Genomic DNA, 18,539 nt, shown 5'->3' with positions numbered 1-18,539 from the left:
TTTTTTCTCAATGAGCACATGTTCATATGTTAAATAATCATAGTACTAAATCAATTACATTATTATTTCCATTGGCAGAGGTTAATACCTTGTGAGGTATATTTACATCATCAGAAGGCTAAACTTTGTGAACCTTGGAGCAAAGGAATCATTATACCAATGGAGATGATAAATAAGCCAGAGAATGGGTGTTTCTTGAGGATTTGGGTCCCCTTTTACCTATTTTAGGAGAAGGAAATGGCAACCACTCCAATATTCTTGCCCAGAGAATTCCATGGATGGAGAAGCCTGGCAGGCTCCCGTCCATGGGGTCGCAACGAGTCAGAAACAACTGAGCAACAATGGCTCACTCACTCATTCACTTAACTATTTTAATTTATATGAGTTTATGTTTTTGGCTTTCATCATAAAATAATTCAATTGAGTTAAGACTAACAGAGCTAAAAGGGACTGTTTGTCTGAATCAATATTGTAACAACCTCTGCATAAACCAGTGCTTTAACAGCTTCTGTGCTCAGGGTAACTGTTCTGAAGTGGGAAAGTTTGTTTTGATTTCATTAGGAACTATTTCCTGTTTCTTACTGTTTGCTAGGCACCATGCTGGATGATACAGAGTATCTGTTGCTTCACCCCTCAGAACAGGTCTGATGGGCCTTCTCTTAATCATCCTGGAGAAGCAACACCTACAGAAGTTTTGCTTAAGTGATTCATATTCTAAGTTCATCTTTCATCTGGAAAATGTCTCATTGTTCAATGATTATTTTTCCTCTGCTTTCTGGATAAGGATAAGAAGGCTGTTAGAAAGCTTTGGAGAGATTCTTCCACTCTCTAATACTGGAACCATCATTGAAACTGGGGAGCATGCACACTTTTCCATACCTTTGTACAATCAAGGAGCAGTGACCATGTGCTCTTTCAAGAGCCTGTACTTACAAAAGGAGGTATGTGAGCTGGACCCTGTTTCTGCCCTGAGAATTGCAACCATTGCATGTTTGCTGGCAAGAGTTTGTTATTTTCCATTCAAGCCAAAGTGACTTGCACCAACAGCTGGGTTTTGCTGCTATCACTTGGAAGTTTATTTCCCCCAGTGTCTATTCAAGCCCTCCTTTGGGAGAAGATGAAATTCTTCTTAGACATTCTCCCTAGAGAATTCTTTCTTTAAGAGGGTGCACTTTGCCAACTCAGTCCCACTTTCAAGGGAAAACACAAATTTATTCATTCACAACTGTGAATGTATATTATAGTGTTCAATGGGCTAAATATTCAAGTTTTGCTGTTGTTCAGTCGTCCAGTTGTGTCCAACTCTTTGTGGCCCCATGGACAGCAGCATGCCAGGCCTCCCTGTTCTTCACCATCTCCCAGAGTTTGCCGAAGTTAATGTTCATTGCATCGGTGATGCTGTCCAGCCATCTCAGCCTCTGATTCAAGTAATAAGTAAATATTCAAGTAGTAAGCTATTATTTATTTAAAGCAATGTAAGCAGTTCTTTAAATGTGACCAAACATGCTTGGAAAACAATAAATTCAATGAGATGGTTCACTAGTATCCTCGATTCAATGGACATGAACCTTGGGTAAACTCCAGGAGATGGTGAGTGACACGAAGGCTTGGTGTGCTGCAGTCCATGGGGTTGCAAAGAGTCAGACACAACTTAGCAACTGAACAACATCAGCAACAAGGCTTTCCCAGGCCCAGCTTTGCACAAGTAAGAGACTCATCTCTCAGAACCTTCAGGTAGATCTCAGATGCCATGGTGCCACTGCCATCTCCCACCTTTACCCTCTTCTTAAATCAGAATATTTTCTTTTGTCTTATTTTTTTCTCCAAATGTATTCTTATTATATAACCAGAAAGAGTAAATATAACAGAGAAAGGGCCAATCCCATAACATCATTCATGAGGGAGTATCTATCCTCGACAATGCATTTTATATATTTTGCTTTAAGAAGCATAGTTGTTGAGTATGACATTCTGAAGATTTATTTCTCATTCCTTTTGAAGTTAAGTTAAAACTGCTTTTTTTGGTTGGTTACACATTTATTAAAGACAATCATTTATAGTTTATAAAGAATATTGCCCTTATATACATGACACTGTCCTGATAATGGTCCTTGAAAGCAGCTACTCTCACCTGCTGGTGTCAACACTAGTATTCAATCTAGATTGGCTTCCTCTTGAAGTGTATCCAATAAGACCATAGAGCAAACACTTCAGGTCCCAGGGAAGATGATAAAATACCCATAAGTTTTCTGGATCCTTGGATTGATTGACACTAATAAGGGAACCAATTTTTGATGTTGGGAAAGAAATGTGTTCATCTCCAATGACGATTTCAAGCTTCTGCTACTGTACGTGGTTAGGAGGAGGCCAAAAAGCATTGTCCTCTTTGGGAATGTCGGTGTCATCAGCTATTCCCTTCAGTTCCTCCATCACACTTTTATGTACATAAGCTTGTTTTCTGATCACGACATCATTTTTATAATCACTGCTATTGGCATATCTTGATTTCCATCAGGTCAAAACTTAGACTCTAGGAATTCAAAGCTAAAATTGCCGTTGTGACCCATCCAATAATGCAGACATAAGTCCCTCTCCATGTCTCTGAAAGTTGCTTTTAATTTCAAGGAAATCTACATTCACTTAGGCTAGCTAAATAGCACTTGTATAGCTACTTTGGTGGTAGTTGGAAGAGCTGCTTGCATAGGAATTTTGATAGTTGTGCTGGAATAAGGAAACATTAAAGCAAAGTTGGCAACTCCAACTTTGCTCAGCCAAGCAGGAAAGGAATATTTTGGTTTGCCTGCCTTGCCTTCTTTTTTCCTTTTTTCCTATGTTTCAACATTTAGTGGCTACTTATGAGAAAAGAGCACTCCAATTTAAAGTGAAATTTTAGAATTCTTAAGTGATGGTAAGTAATTGAAACAAACAAAAAATATATAGTTAAAATCTAAAGTAAAACTCTAGGGAAACCACCAAAAATTAAATAAATAAAAAATGATGACTGGTCAGAGAAGGGCCCTGAAGTTTATATGAGAAATTTGGCCTTAAAACACTGTAGACTTCTGTCATTGTCATCTGTCATCATCGTCATCATTATTATTTCAATTTGTATAAAAGTTGTTGACAGTAGAATATGAACTACAGTATCTTGTAAGGTCTCCTGTCCCAGAATGTGGCAATATAGGTCGCACTCCCAATATCTACTCACATCTTAATTCTGATTACTAACAAGATGGAGGAGACATGCTAGCAATGATTGTCAGTGATGTTAGGGTGAAATCTTTCATCTTAAAATATAAATCTTAAGAGTATGCCTAAAAAGAAATGAAAAAAGCAAACTGGCTGTGTGAGGAGGCCTTACGAATAACTGTTAAAAGAAGGGAAGCGAAAAGCAAAGGGGAAAAGAAAAGATATACCCATTTGAATGCAGAGATCCAAAGAATAGCAAGGAGAGATAAGAAAGCCTTCCTCAGCTATCAATGCAAAGAAATAGAGGAAGACAATAGAATGGGAAAGACTAGAGATCTCGTCAAGAGAATTAGATATACCAAGGAAACAAGATGGGCTCAATAAAGGACAGAAATGGTAGGGACATAACAGAAGCAGAAGATATTAAGAAGAGGTGGCAAGAATACACAGAAGAACTGTACAAAAAAGATCTTCACAACCCAGATAGTTACGATGGTGTGATCACTCACCTAGAGCCAGACATTCTAGAATGCAGAGTTATGTGGGCCTTAGGGAGCATTACTACGAACAAAGCTAGTGGAGGTGATGGAATTCCAGTGGAGCTATTTCAAATCCTGAAAGATAATGCTGTGAAAGTGCTGCACTCAATATGCCAGCAAATTTGGAAAACTCAGCAGTGGCCACAGGACTGGAAAAGGTCAGTTTTCATTCCAGTCCCAAAGAAAGACAATGCCAAAGAATCCTCAAATGACCGCACAATTGCTAGTAAAGTAATGCTCAAAATTCTCCAAGCCAGGCTTCAGCAATATGTGAACTGTCAACTTCTAGATATTCAAGCTGGTTTTAGAAAAGGCAGAGGAACCAGAGATCAAATTGCCAACATCCACTGGATAATCAAAAAAGCAAGAGAGTTCCAGAAAAACATCTATTTCTGCTTTATTGACTATGCCAAAGCCTTTGACTGTGTGGACCCCAATAAACTGTGGAAAATTCTGAAAGAGATGGGCATACCAGACCACCTGACCTGCCTCCTGGGAAATCTGTATGCAGGTCAGGAAGCAACAGTTAGAACTGGACATGGAGCAACAGACTGGTTCCAAATGGGAAAAGGAGTACGTCAAGGCTGTATATTGTCACCCTGCTTATTTAACTTATATGCAGAGTACATCATGAGAAACACTGGGCTGGAGGAAGCACAAGCTGGAATCAATATTGCTGGGAGAAATATCAATAACCTCAGATATGCAGATGACACCACCCTTATGGCAGAAAGTGCCAAAGAACTAAAGAGCCTCTTGATGAAAGTGAAAGAGGAGAGTGAAAAAGTTGGCTTAAAGCTCAACATTCAGAAAACGAAGATCATGGCATCCGGTCCCATCACTTCATGGCAAATAGATGGGGAAACAGTGGAAAGAGTGGCTGACTTTATTTTTCTAGGTCCAAATACTGCAGATGGTGATTGCAGCCATGAAATTAAAAGATGCTTACTCGTGGAAGGAAAGTTATGACCAACCTAGAGACATTACTTTGCCAACAAAGGTCCGTCTAGTCAAGGCTATGGTTTTTCCAGTGGTCGTGTATGGATGTGAGAGTTGGACTATAAAGAAAGCTGAGCACAGAAGAATTGATGCTTTTGAACTGTGATGTTGGAGAAGACTCTTGATAGTCCCTTGGACTGTGAGGAGATCCAACTAGTCCATTCTGAAGGAGATCAGCCCTGGGTATTCATTGGAAGGACTGATGCTAAAGCTGAAACTCCAATACTTTGGCCACCTCATGCAAAGAGCTGACTCATTGGAAAGGACATTGATGCTGGGAATGATTGAAGGCAGGAGGAGAAAGGGACGACAGAGGATGAGATGGTTGGATGGCATCACCGACTGAATGGACATGGGTTTGAGTGGGCTCTGGGAGTTGGTCATGGACAGGGAGGCCTGGTGTGCTGAACCTTATGGTGTCGCAAAGAGTTGGACACGACTGAGTGACTGAACTGAACTTAATATCATTCTGGCTTTAAAACTTTTAAACTTGAATCTACCATTCAGTTTGAGAGTGGCAGCAGATGGTGTGGTTAAGATGTCCCTGTTCCTTGCCTACTTCAACCATTGATTTACTGGGTAACCTTGGCCAAGTTCCTTAGTCTATCTGACTTTCAGCTCCCTTATTTGTAAATGGAAAGATAGCTTCAGATGACCTTTAAGGCTATTTCCAGATCTTGAATATCATAAATTTATAAACTAATTCATGTAAATGGCCAGTTAGATTGATTTCTCTATTAACAATTAGTTACTTAAGGTCCCAATATATATTCAGTCTAAATTTGTCATATTATTCCTCTTTCTGAATCCTTTAAAGATGACCTAGTTTTCTGTTATATCTGATGTGATGATGCTTTGATAGATATTTATTCTGAGCCCCTATTTACTCCTCCCAAATGGTTTCTGAGGCTGGGCAGCTGCTGAGGGTTATTCACTATCTCCTGGGAAATCATCCAAAACAAGAATGCAACCAAGGAAGGACATGGGATGCCCATAGGGATCAAGTTCTAACTCTTTACTCTGTAGCAAAAAAACAGGATTCTTTGACTTTTAGACTAACATAAATCAGGGCCTCAGAAACCAACTAGTTGAGTTCCATCCATGATGCAGAGTGGATTGTCGTGCTACACCTTTTTGAAATGGACTACTTCTGAGGCTGCTTGTAGCATCTTTGAACAACTATAGCAGTAGCTATCTCAGATAAAATATATAAATGTAGCCATTTTAGAAATCTAATGTGTATCAACATAGGTGGTTGATAAAGTATGTGGAAGTAAATATATTTTGAAAAACATTAGATTCAGAAACCTGTTTTTCATAAATCATCAATTCCTGGCATCACTGTCAGTAGGCCTGTTTGTCTTGTCTATCTGTGAGATTGAGCTATCAGGGAATTTTCTTTGTTGAACTTTCAGCATTTGACACACTAGCTGTGTTCAACTTCTGCAAAACTGAGACCAGACACTCACTGACAATAGATGTTATCTGAACCCTTGTGGCAGAAAGTGAAGATGAACTAAAAAGCCTCTTGATGAAAGTGAAAGTGGAGAGTGAAAAAGTTGGCTTAAAGCTCAACATTCAGAAAACAAAAACCATGGCATCTGGTCCCATCACTTCATGGGAAATAGATGGGGAAACAGTGGAAACAGTGTCAGACTTTATTTTGGGGGGCTCCAAAATCACTGTAGATGGTGACTGCTGCCATGAAATTAAAAGACGCTTACTCCTTGGAAGAAAAGTTATGACTAACCTAGGTAGCATATCGAAAAACAGAGACATTACTTTGCCAACAAAGGTCCGTCTAGTCAAGGCTATGGTTTTTCCTGTGGTCATGTATGGAAGTGAGAGTTGGACTGTGAAGAAGGCTGAGCACCAAAGAATTGATGCTTTTGAACTGTGGTGTTGGAGAAGACTCCTGAGAGTCCCTTGGACTGCAAGGAGATCCAACCAGTCCATTCTGAAGGAGATCAGCCCTGGGATTTCTTTGGAAGGAATGATGCTAAAGCTGAAATTCCAGTACTTTGGCCACCTCATGAGAAGAGTTGACTCATTGGAAAAGACTTTGATGCTGGGAAGGATTGGGGGCAGGAGAAGGGCATGACAGAGGATGAGATGGCTGGATGGCATCATAGACTCGATGGACGTGAGTCTGAGTGAACTCCGGAAGTTGGTGATGGACGGGGAGGCCTGGCGTGCTGCGATTCATGGGGTCGCAAAGAGTCGCACACGACTGAGCGACTGAACTTATCTGAACTGAAGCAGTATATTGCTCAGAGAATTGAAAAGTTGTATCTCTGATTTGGGGGTCTCAGGACTCAATCAGTTAATTATTTTTATTACCCTACAGAAATGTATATTTGTCAGTGGCATCCATACTCCAGTTTTAAACATTTGCCTGATTAGGTGCACTAGTGAAACAGGTGACTCTTGGTGAGAAGCTATCAGTTACTGCAGACTTCTCCAGCTTCCAAACTAAGTGTGTCCAAACCAAGGAAACCGAAGGAGGCTTGAAAACTATTTGAGGGATTTGGGGATTATTTATAATTTACCGTGGTGCCTTTGTTGTATTGATTATAACTTTCTGGCTTACGGGGATTAATTAATAGGACTAAATATGAAAGGCTGCACACTAATGTCATTAACAGGAGCCATAATTACAGAACATAATTGCCAATAATTCTTCAATGGTTGTTCAGTAATCAGATTCTTTTGAGGTTAAATGAAAATCAAATAGACATTTTATTCATAGAGATAGTAGTAATAAAATACTGCATAATCACACTTGTTTTTAACCTCACTGCTGCTGCACCATGTGCCAAAGGAGGCCTACTGTATGTTCAGAAGTAGTTAGGTAGGCCAGGATGGGGTGATGATTGAAATTATAGCCTATGGAGTTAAAGAAACATGGATGCTGGTCTTGATTGTTTAACTTGACCTCTGACAACCAACCCCTGCCAAATCTCTGTTTCTCATCTTTTAGTAAGGGCAGTGCCTCGCTGATGATGTTACTTTTGAAATTAAGTGGAATAATATTTGTGAAATCTTTAATATCATGAATGGTGCATAATAGGTACAGTTAAAAATAAAAGGCTGTTTATGGTCATTGCAGAGGCAGTAGTGCCCAGCAGCAGCCCAGACACAAACAGACTCTTTGGGCTCACACCCTTAGCTGTGAGCCATGGGTGCTTCACTTTTCTCTTCTGTAAAACAGTGCTAGTAATTTGTCTGCCTGATAGAGTTGTTCATAGGAGTAAATGAAGTAATGTGTATAAAAGAATTAGAAGGGTAGTACCTAAAAGGATTGGTGTTATTGTTGTTGTCGTTTAGTTGCTAAATTTTTTCTGTCTTTTTTGCGACCCATGGGCTGTAGCCCACCAGGCTCCTTTGTCCATAGTGTTTCCCAGGCAAGAATATTGAAGTGGGTTGTCTTTTCCTTCTCCAAAGGAACTTCCTGACCCAGAAATCAAACCCTTGTTTCCCACCTTTGCAGGAAGATTCTTTACCAATGAGCCTCGAGGGAAGCCCCATTGGTATTATTACTATTATTTTATTATTATTATTACCTGTGTGGAAAAGCTCATTCATGGATAATGAACTATAGAAAATTACCAGAGAAAATTGAATCTTGACATGCCTCAAGAAGAGTTATTGAAGTTTGTTAGAAAGAAAAGACTAGATGTATTAGCTGTGGCTTCATTGGCTTTGAAATAGGAATCATACCTGGAATATCACCATATAGATTGGCTTGGGGTAAGATTAAACAGACTTGAAAGAGGACCAAGGAAGGAAGTGGAACCCTCAAAAATCCAGCAGATATAGTTGATTATCTATGATGTGCCCCAAAACAAGAGAAAATAAAAAGGGAGGCATCTATTTCCTTCATACATTGACAAAGAGATCTATAGGAACTGGGGGAACATCATCCCCAAATGTGAATGTTCTTGGCTCCCTTCCTGTTCTCTCATTTGCCTGGTCCTCCCCACTCCTGTCCCAACAATCAGGAATATGCCAAGTAAACTCTAAATGCCAGGGAAGAAATTCTTCAGAAGACAAAGCTAGAGGCCAAGGTCCTGTATACAAAGCCACTTCTGAGCTGTGGTCATCTTTTTCTGATCCCTGTGAAACCTAGATGATCTATTGCATACCTTCTTGTGCTAGTCTCTGTCTCAACTCTGAACACAGAGCATGTGAGAGTAGTCTATGAGTGGGGTTCATTTGTATACTTTAACATACTTCCTGGAATTCACTCTCTTTGCTTTAAACAGAAGTGTGAGCAGACTCCATCTACCCTGAATGGGTTAAGGAAGCTAACTGGAGTGTTCAGCTGTTCTCATACCTGCTTTTTTTTTTTTTTTTTTTTTTTCAACTCTGCTTTCAACCTGCTGCCTTCATCTATCTTCCCCAACAGGGTATTGATCAGCACTTGAAATGGTCTTTCTCACTTCTGGACACTCTGTGCAGATACTGTAGGAGTAAAGGAGAATACGGTCCTGCCCTTGAAATGCAGTCATTTTAGAACTGAGCTTTAAAAGCCTCTGATAAGGGAGATGATGCATAGCAAAGCTCTAGTGGCCATGGAGGCCTCAGTCAACAACAAAAGGAAAGCCAGCCCCCAGTCTCTGAGTGGACTGTTTCAAAAGTACCTTTGTGAGCTAGTTGCTCGAAACTCAGACATCACTGCTTCATTGATGCAAAGAGTTCCCAGAAGTCTCCTTAACCCTTAATGTCCCTGAGGCAGGTAGTATTGTGCAACCACCATTGTTAAAACTTTGTCAAACTGGCAAAGTCCAATTATAACGTTAGATGCCAAGATAACATGATGTAGTCAGAAATTGAATGGGACTCCTTTACGGTCCAATCGCTGTTTGTTACTCTTGTGATCTGAGCAGGAGGAAGCTGAACTAGAGGGTTCCAGTGATAGTGAGAGGAGAGGATCCTATAATCTTGCCTATGAGCTTCTTAGTTGTCACCGTATCTCTCACCACCATCTGTTAACCCTTAGGTGAGTAAAGAATGACAGGCTATGTCAAGACAGAAAGAATAAGGCCATGTTCAAGTTAGATTTGAATTCCTTAATGTAAAGAAAAAGTGAAGAAAAGGAAATGAAAGGAATGGAAGGCATTCAATAGAAATGGCTTCTACAGAGGGAAAAGTTAAGGCAGTTCCTTTCAGCTCTCAGAGGGGCATCCATAAATGTAAAAGTATCTATCACTGACTGAGGGCTAACCATGGACCACATACTGTGCTGGCCCTTCACTTACATTATCTCATTGAATCCTACCAATAACAATTTCATGTAGAGGCCATTGTCAACTTCATTTTATGGATGAGTGACAGTGATTTAGAGGGATTAAGTATCTTGCCCAAAGTTGCAGAACTAGCAAGTGATGCAGCCAGGATGCCATCATGCTGGTTGGATTCTGAAGCCTGTCTAATTAATCATGATGCTCTATGCCTTCCAGCCACATATTCAATTGAGGAATGCCTGTGCATAGTTGCCATTCATTGAGAGGACAGGATGTGAAACACAAAGCAGTGAATAGAGAAATGTTGGATGATTCAGTCAGAAAATTATGATTTAGTTAACATCTTTTGATTTGAGAAAAACTTCTTTGTAATGTTTTTATTGCAGTAATTTTGATAGCAAGTTAATTTTATCCTGTACTAACTATTTCATGCTGCCTTTAACTTTCTATGCTAAGTATGTATTTATTTTGTAAGAAAAGAACAGCATTTTTTCAGTTTCATAACCATAATTACATCATTATGAATATGTATTCATAATCTAAAACTCCATACAAGACCATTAAAGAGGTAAAACCTCTCTACCTAGGTTTTGCTCTAGAGAAATCTTTTAACTAATCTGGACCTCAATTTGTTCATCTATAAAATGGGGAAACAAGTTTACAAAGGTCAATAGAAATGAATGAAAAGTGCTGAGCATAGTGCATTAGCTTTAATAGATTCTCAAGTAATAAGACTTGTGATTATTAATAATGTCTTCTAGTATTATTATGATTGTTATTATTATTATAAATAAAACATTCCCTAATATAGCTTACCATTTAGTCCTATTTGGGGAAATGATCACCTTTGAGAAAGATCTCCAAGGCCCCTTTTACTCTTACTTGCTCTCTATATTTTGTTCCTTCCAGATTGGAGATTTCCTGTTCTTACAAATATTATTCCTCTGATTCATTATTAAAATGTTATTGTGTTTTAATCAAAATACTAGAAACTAGCTTTCATGGCATTTATATTTTTTGCTCTTTTCATTAAAAAAATATTGCTATTACATAGTCTTCTGACTATAAAGACATACTTTGTAAGTAGTACTTTTTAAATTGTGTGGCTTAGGTCTTGACTGGTACAGAGGTATTCTCAAAGGATGTGTAAACTGAAATAACAATTCCAACCCCTCACAGCTGTGGATTTATAAAGACTCCTGTTTTGCTTTGACTCTGATTTCAGGACAATATTGAGCTAAAATTAGGTCAAAGACTAGTGAGTATATGGTGATTCTGTTAGGGAGAAAATTGTTTCCATGCATCCACATTCTCTCGTAAAGGTGTAATTCTCTGAAAATTTGCTATTAAACCATTTGTTACTGAATAACATTCAGTTTAAAGCGGTTATTTCTCATTCTTATCCAAGGTAGATTCTGATTTAACACCAAAAGGAATTTTAGAGTTTTCTTAATCAATAAAGAAACAACGCAAATGATGGGACTCTAATGAGCATTTTAAAAATCATGTGACAGTTGAATCAGACAGTTCAATTTCTTTTTTTTTCATATCTTTATTACTTGTTGAATTAACTGATATGCTTTTTTCTTTCATCTGCAGTTTGCCTTTCTCATTGAGTTTCTGGAAAAAGTAATTGAAATGAAAAAAGCTTCTCATTAAGTCTGCTATGTATTTAATGGTCATTAAATTCTAATCAATAAAATGCTCCCCTCTTTCTTCAAACATTCCCCCAACTTTTCTTTCCCATTTCTCAGCTAACATAAACAACTGAGCCAAGACATTATCTCATTTGAAATATTTTCTGACAAAAATAGGTGACCAGTTTCCTAGATTTAGTTTCCCTCCTCCATTGGCAACTCCTTACTAATTCTGTAAATAGACTATGCTTTTTTTTTTTTTTTTAATTTCAGTGACCTCAAGCACAAAACTCGCTAAATTCCTGGAGGGAAACCAGGACATTTATATTTAAACTGTACAAAGAGCAACAAAAGCATGAGGTAGAGACTGACTTAAACTCTAGTTCAAATAGCTAATCACCTCACTAAAGCAAAAATAAAAACAAACAAAAAAGTTCTGTCACAGAAGACACAACACACCTTTTCCAAGGATAATTAACTGCTGATTGTCTAAGTCATCTCTTTCTATAAGGGGAAAGTCAATATTACTTTGGAAATCACCTCCATTCCTTATTTTTTTCCTCCTGCTACATTTTGAAATGTGCTACCACAAATTCTAGTCGCCTTGAACAAGACATCTCCAGTTGTCCAGTTTATGCCAGCTGATAATTGAAGGGCCCTGGGTCTGTCTGCTGACTTTAGAAAATTAAATTTCCTCACCTTGAGTAAAAAGGTGGAAATAAGTAATGCTTTGGAGAATATTTCCTGAAATTTTTTGCCCACATGACTGTGAGTCCAAGACTCTGCCAATATTATCACTTACTAAGAGTAGCAATTGCCATTGATTAAGCACTTATTCAATCTTCTCAAGGGACCTAGTAGATAAGTACTAATATTATGCCCTTTTAGAGGTTAGAACCCTGAGAATGGGAGATTAAATAATTTGCCTATGATTACACAGACTTAGGTTTCTAACCCAAACCAAACTACTCAGATTGCAGAGCCCATGTACTCTATTTGTGAGTAACAACTTGAAGACAAAAATATATTACATAAGATACACCCACGTATTTTAAATGTCAAACATAAATTTCTTTCCTTCTGGAATATTTAGCAAAAAGAGGTTGTTAACTAGACTTTATTTTGCTATACTTTGAGCATAAATCTTCCTAGCTAGGCTTCAACAGTTCGTGAACTGAGAACTTTCAGGTGTGCAAGTTGGATTTAGAAAAGGCAGAGGAACCACAAATCAAATTGCTAACATCTGTTGGATCATATAAAAAGCAAGAGGATTCCAGGAAAAAAGAAATCTACTTCTGCTTCATTGACTATGCAAAACTCTTTGACTGTGTGAATTACAACAAACTGGAAAATTCTTAAAGAGTTGGAAATACCAGACCACCTTACCTGCCTCTTGCAAAACCTGTATGCAGGAAAAGAAGCAACAGTTAGAACAAAAACTGGAACATTTGACTGGTTCAAAATTGGTAAAGGAATGCATCAAGGAAAAGATAGAGGAGACTCCAACCTTGCTTTTCCTGTTCCTGATGGTCAGTGTGTTTGACATGATTAGGGTGTGTTTTCAAGAGTAAATAATCTCAGCTATGGTAACATTTGCTGGGATTGTTACTACTTTCTTCATGGAGAGTGCCCTGAGGCATGGAGAAAAGGGAGATAAAGTAGCAAGAAATAGAGGTATCCTGAGACTTCACAAATGCAAGCACACATTTGCAAAGCCACCAGGTGAACATAATGTGTCATTACTTTTACATTAAAATAAATCTAACATAATGAAATTAAACATATATGAATGTTTAAGGTAGAAGATGTAAGTTGCATTCATTTTATCTGTATAGGGCACAATGATTACAGGCTTCTGAGACTTTTTTTTTTCTTCTCATATTAGATGTGTTTGGGGGAGAAGTAGAGAGGAGAATGGAGAATACAGGTGTGTTGAAGAGAAAAAAAATAATATGGCACTGTCTTAGATATTCAATATGAACTTTATGGGATCCTTTTTCTAGGTGGCACTATAAATAACAATTCTTAGGGAAACAGGTACTTAGACACAATTAGAAAAATGAACATTTATTATTTGGCAACCAGAATCAGTTAAGTCTGAACTCTGATATATCTCTGTCATAAATGATAACCTCATTTTGGAGAGACAGCTAAATAAGATAATGAGGACAGTTCTTATCTTTTTTTAATTAATATTGATTTTTGTGTGTCAGTTTTATGTAGGCAAGGAGACATAATTATGCCCTAAGTGCAGTAACTCATACCCTTCACAGACTGTGACCAAGAGAAGGAGTATTTCTAGTGGTAGGAGTTAATTTGTGCTGTCATTAATGCATGGAAACGTTGGTGATGATGTCTAATTGTTTCCTGTGTTACTAGTTCAACTAAAAATAAAGTTCTTGACACTAAGCTGTGGGAAGTTATCAATTATGACAGTTTCTTCAAAAGTGAATTTCTTAAAATTAGTCTCCTTACTAATCAGCTTCTGATTCCAAAATGAACTTTTATTCCATCTTTCCTCTCCTTCTTTCTCCCTCACTCTTCTGAGCCTCCTACACTAAATATTGAAGTATGCATAAAAAGTGAGGGAATTTATAACGTACTTCAATTCTGCTGTGAAACAAATGCTGGGGGAAAACTTACTTAAAAATCCACTATGGGGGGCGGTCCTAAGATGGCAGAGGAATAGGATGGGGAGACCACTTACTCCCCCACAAATTCATCAAAAGAACATTTAAACGCTGAGTAAATTCCACAAAATGACTTTGGAATGCCAGCAGAGGACATCAGGCACCCAGAAAAGCAGCCCATTGTCTTCAAAAGGAGGTAGGAAAAAGATATAAAAGACAAAAAAAGAGACAAAAGAGGTAGGGATGCAGCTCTGTCCAGGGAAGGGAGTCTTAAAAAGAGAGGTTTCCAAACACCAGGAAACACTCTCACTGCTGAGTTTGTGGCGAGCCTTGGAAGCACAGAGGGCCACATAACAGGGAGGAAAAATAAATAATTAAAACCCACAGAATACAAGCCCAGTGGTAACTCCCCCAGCGGAGAAGCAGCACAGACGCCTGCACCCACCACTAGCAAGCGGGGGCTGGGCAGGGAGGTGCGGGCTGCATTGCTTAGAGTAAGGATTGGGCCTGAATGCCCCGAGAGCAATCTGACCGAACTAACGGGCTAGCAAACCAGACTGTGCGAAAAGCCCTAAGACACCGCCAGGCTCACACACAGAACAAAGGACTGAACAGAACTACCCAGCTGCAGACCATCCCCCTCCAGTGACAGGCAGCCATAGCTGAAAGGGGGCAATCGCAGCCCCAGAGAGACATTATCTACCAAACTGCAAGCAGGCTTCTTTGCTAAGACTTCCTGGGGTTCTGGACAGTTAACATCCACCTGAGAAGGTGCACCGGTTGTACAGCCAGAAAACCGAGGGGCAGGGAGAGGGGAGGTGATAAGTCACAGTGACTGCGCTCACCAAACACCTCATCACCTGAGCTTCTCGGACCTGGGAAGGGCACAAAATGCCGCATTAACAAATACACCACATTAACAAATTGAAAAATAAAGGCCCTATGATTATCTCAATAGATGCAGAGAAAGCCTTTGAAAAAATTCAACATCCATTTATGATAAAAACTCTCCAGAAAGCAGGAATAGAAGGAACATGCCTCAACATAATAAAAGCTATATATGACAAACCCATAGCAAACATTATCCTCAATGGTGAAAAATTAAAAGTATTTCCCCTAAAGTCAGGAACAAGATAAGGGTGACAACTTTCATCACTACTATTCAACATAGTTTTGGAGGTTTTGGCCACAGCAATCAGAGCAGAAAAAGAAATAAAAGGAATCCAAATTGGAAAAGAAGTAAAACTCTCACTGTTTGCAGATGACATGATCCTCTACATAGAAAACCCTAAAGACTCCACCAGAAAATTACTAGAGCTAATCAATGAATATAGTAAAGTTGCAGGATATAAAATCAACACACACAAACCCCTTGCATTCCTATACACTAATAATGAGAAAATACAAAGAGAAATTAAGGAAACAATCCCATTCACCATTGCAATGAAAAGAATAAAATACTTAGGGATATATTTACCTAAAGAAACTAAAGACCTATATATAGAAAACTATAAAACACTGGTGAAAGAAATCGAAGAGGACACTAATAGATGGAGAAATATACCATGTTCATGGATTGGAAGAATCAATATAGTGAAAATGAGTATACTACCCAAAGCAATCTATAGATTCAATGCAATCCCTATCAAGCTACCAGCAGTATTTTTCACAGAGCTAGAACAAATAATTTCACAATTTGTATGGAAATACAAAAAAACTCGAATAGCCAAAGCAATCTTGAGAAAGAAGAATGGAACTGGAGGAATCAACCTGCCTGACTTCAGGCTCTCCTACAAAGCCACAGTCATCAAGACAGTATGGTACTGGCACAAAGACAGAAATATCGATCAATGGAACAAAATAGAAAGCCCAGAGATAAATCCACACACCTATAGACACTTTATCTTTGACAAAGTAGGCAAGAATATACAATGGAGAAAAGACAATCTCTTTAACAAGTGGGGGAAAACTGGTCAACCACTTGTGAAAGAATGAAACTAGATCACTTTCTAACACCATACACAAAAATAAACTCAAAATGGATTAAAGATCTAAATGTAAGACCAGAAACTATAAGACTCCCAGAGGAGAACATAGGCAAAACACTCTCCGACAAAAATCACAGCAGGATCCTCTATGACCCACCTCCCAGAATATTGGAAATAAGAGCAAAAATAAACAAATGGGGCTTAATTAAACTTAAAAGCTTCTGCACAACAAAGGAAACTATAAGCAAGGTGAAAAGACAGCCTTTGGAATGGGAGAAAATAATAGCAAATGAAGCAACTGACAAACAACTAATCTCAAAACTATGCAAGCAACTCCTGCAGCTCAATTCCAGAAAAATGAATGACCCAATCAAAAAACGGGCCAAATAACTAAATAGACCTTTCTCCAAAGAAGACATACAGATGGCTAACAAACACATGAAAAGATGCTCAACATCACTCATTATCAGAGAAATGCAAATCAAGACCACAATGAGGTACCATTTCACGCCAGTCAGAATGGCTGTGATCCAAAAGTCTACAAGCAATCAATGCTGGAGGGGGTGTGGAGAAAAGGGAACCCTCTTACACTGTTGGTGGGAATGCAAACTGGTACAGCCACTATGAAGAACAGCGTGGAGATTCCTTAAAAACCTGGAAATCGAACTGCCTTATGACCCATCAGTCCCACTACTGGGCATACACACCGAGGAAACCAGAATTGAAAGAGACACGTGTACCCCAATGTTCATTGCAGCACTGTTTATAATAGCCTAGACATGGAAGCAACCTAGATGTCCATCAGCAGATGAATGGATAAGAAAGCTGTGGTACATATACACAATGGAGTATTACTCAGCCATTCAAAAGAATACATTTGAATCCATTCTAATGAGGTGGATGAAACTGGAGCCTATTATACAGAGATAAATAAGTCAAAAAGAAAAACACCAATACAGTATACTAATGCATATATATGGAATTTAGAAAGATGATAATAATAACCCTGTATGTGAAACAACAAAAGAGACACGGATATATAGAACAGTCTTTTGGACTCTGTGGGAGAGGCCGAGGGTGGGATGATTTGGGAGAATTGCATTGAAACATGTATAATATCTTATAAAAAACAAATCGCCAGTCCAGGTTTCATGCGGGATACAGGATGCTTGGGGCTGGTGAACTGGGATGACCCAGAGGGGTGGTATGGGGAGGGATGTGGGAGGAGGGTTCAGGATGGGAACATGTGTATATCCATGGCAGATTTATGTTGATATATGGCAAAACCAATACAATATTGTAAAGTAATTAGCCTCCAATTAAAATAAATAAATTTAAATTTTAAAAAATCTTCAACTAACAATCTTATTGACTATCTTATATAAATATAAACAGATAAAAACATTCACACAAACAAAATAAATATCAGTCATTATTGTTAGTTTCATATTCTGCATATATAATTTCTTTGGTGATGTATTAATCCAGTATTGGTTTGGCTACATCATACTGGATGGCCTTAAAAATGTCCAGTTTGTTCCCATTTAGATTGTTATTGTTTAGTCGCTCAGTTGTATCTGATTCTTTGAGACTCCTTGGACTGCAGTACACCAGGCTTCCCTGGCCTTCACTACCTCCTGGAGCTTGCTCAAACTCATGTTCTTTGAGTCGATGATGCCATCCAACCATCTCATCCTCTGTCATCCCCTTCTCCTCCTGTCCTCAATCTTTCCTAGCATCAGGGTCTTTTCCAGTGAGTCAATCCATCACATCAGGTGGCCAAAGTATTGGAGCTTCACGTTTAGCATCAGTCTTTCCAGTGAATATTCAAGGTTGATTTCCTTTAGGATTGACTGATTTGATATCATTGCAGTCCAGGGGCCTCTCAAGAATCTTCTCCAACACCACAGTTCAAAAGCATCAGTTCTTTAGCACTCAGCCTTCTTTATGATCCAACTCTCACATTCATCCATGACTACTGGAAAAACCATAGCTTTGAATAGATGGACCTTTCTTGGCAAAATGATATCTCTGCTTTTTAATACACTGTCTAGATTTGTCAAAGCTTTTCTTCCAAGGAGGAATCATCTTTTAATTTCATGGCTTCAGTCACCATCCACAGTGATTTTGGGGCCTGAGAAAATAAAATCTGTCATTGTTTCCCCATCTATTTGCCATGAAGTGGCAGGACCAGATGGCATAATCTTAGTTTTTTGACTATTGAATTTTAAGCCACCTTTTTCACTCTCCTCTATCACCTTTCATCAAGAGGCTCTTTAGTTCCTCTTCACTTTCTGGTATTAGCTTGATG

The 18,539-nt window shown here is 38.6% G+C and overlaps 1 protein-coding gene and 1 pseudogene across 13 annotated transcripts in view; one reads left to right on the top strand and one right to left on the bottom strand.

Annotated features, from left to right (window-relative positions):
- Window positions 1-18,539, top strand: part of NRXN1 (neurexin 1) — a 1,209,846-nt gene that overhangs the window by 317,786 nt on the left and 873,521 nt on the right. The gene's annotated exons all lie outside the window — the stretch shown is intronic.
- On the bottom strand, window positions 2,159-2,597 carry LOC102176333 (annotated as a pseudogene).

Source organism: Capra hircus, chromosome 11, assembly GCF_001704415.2.
Source record: "Capra hircus breed San Clemente chromosome 11, ASM170441v1, whole genome shotgun sequence".
NCBI lineage: Eukaryota > Metazoa > Chordata > Mammalia > Artiodactyla > Bovidae > Capra > Capra hircus.
This window is presented reverse-complemented; position numbering and strand designations above follow the sequence as displayed.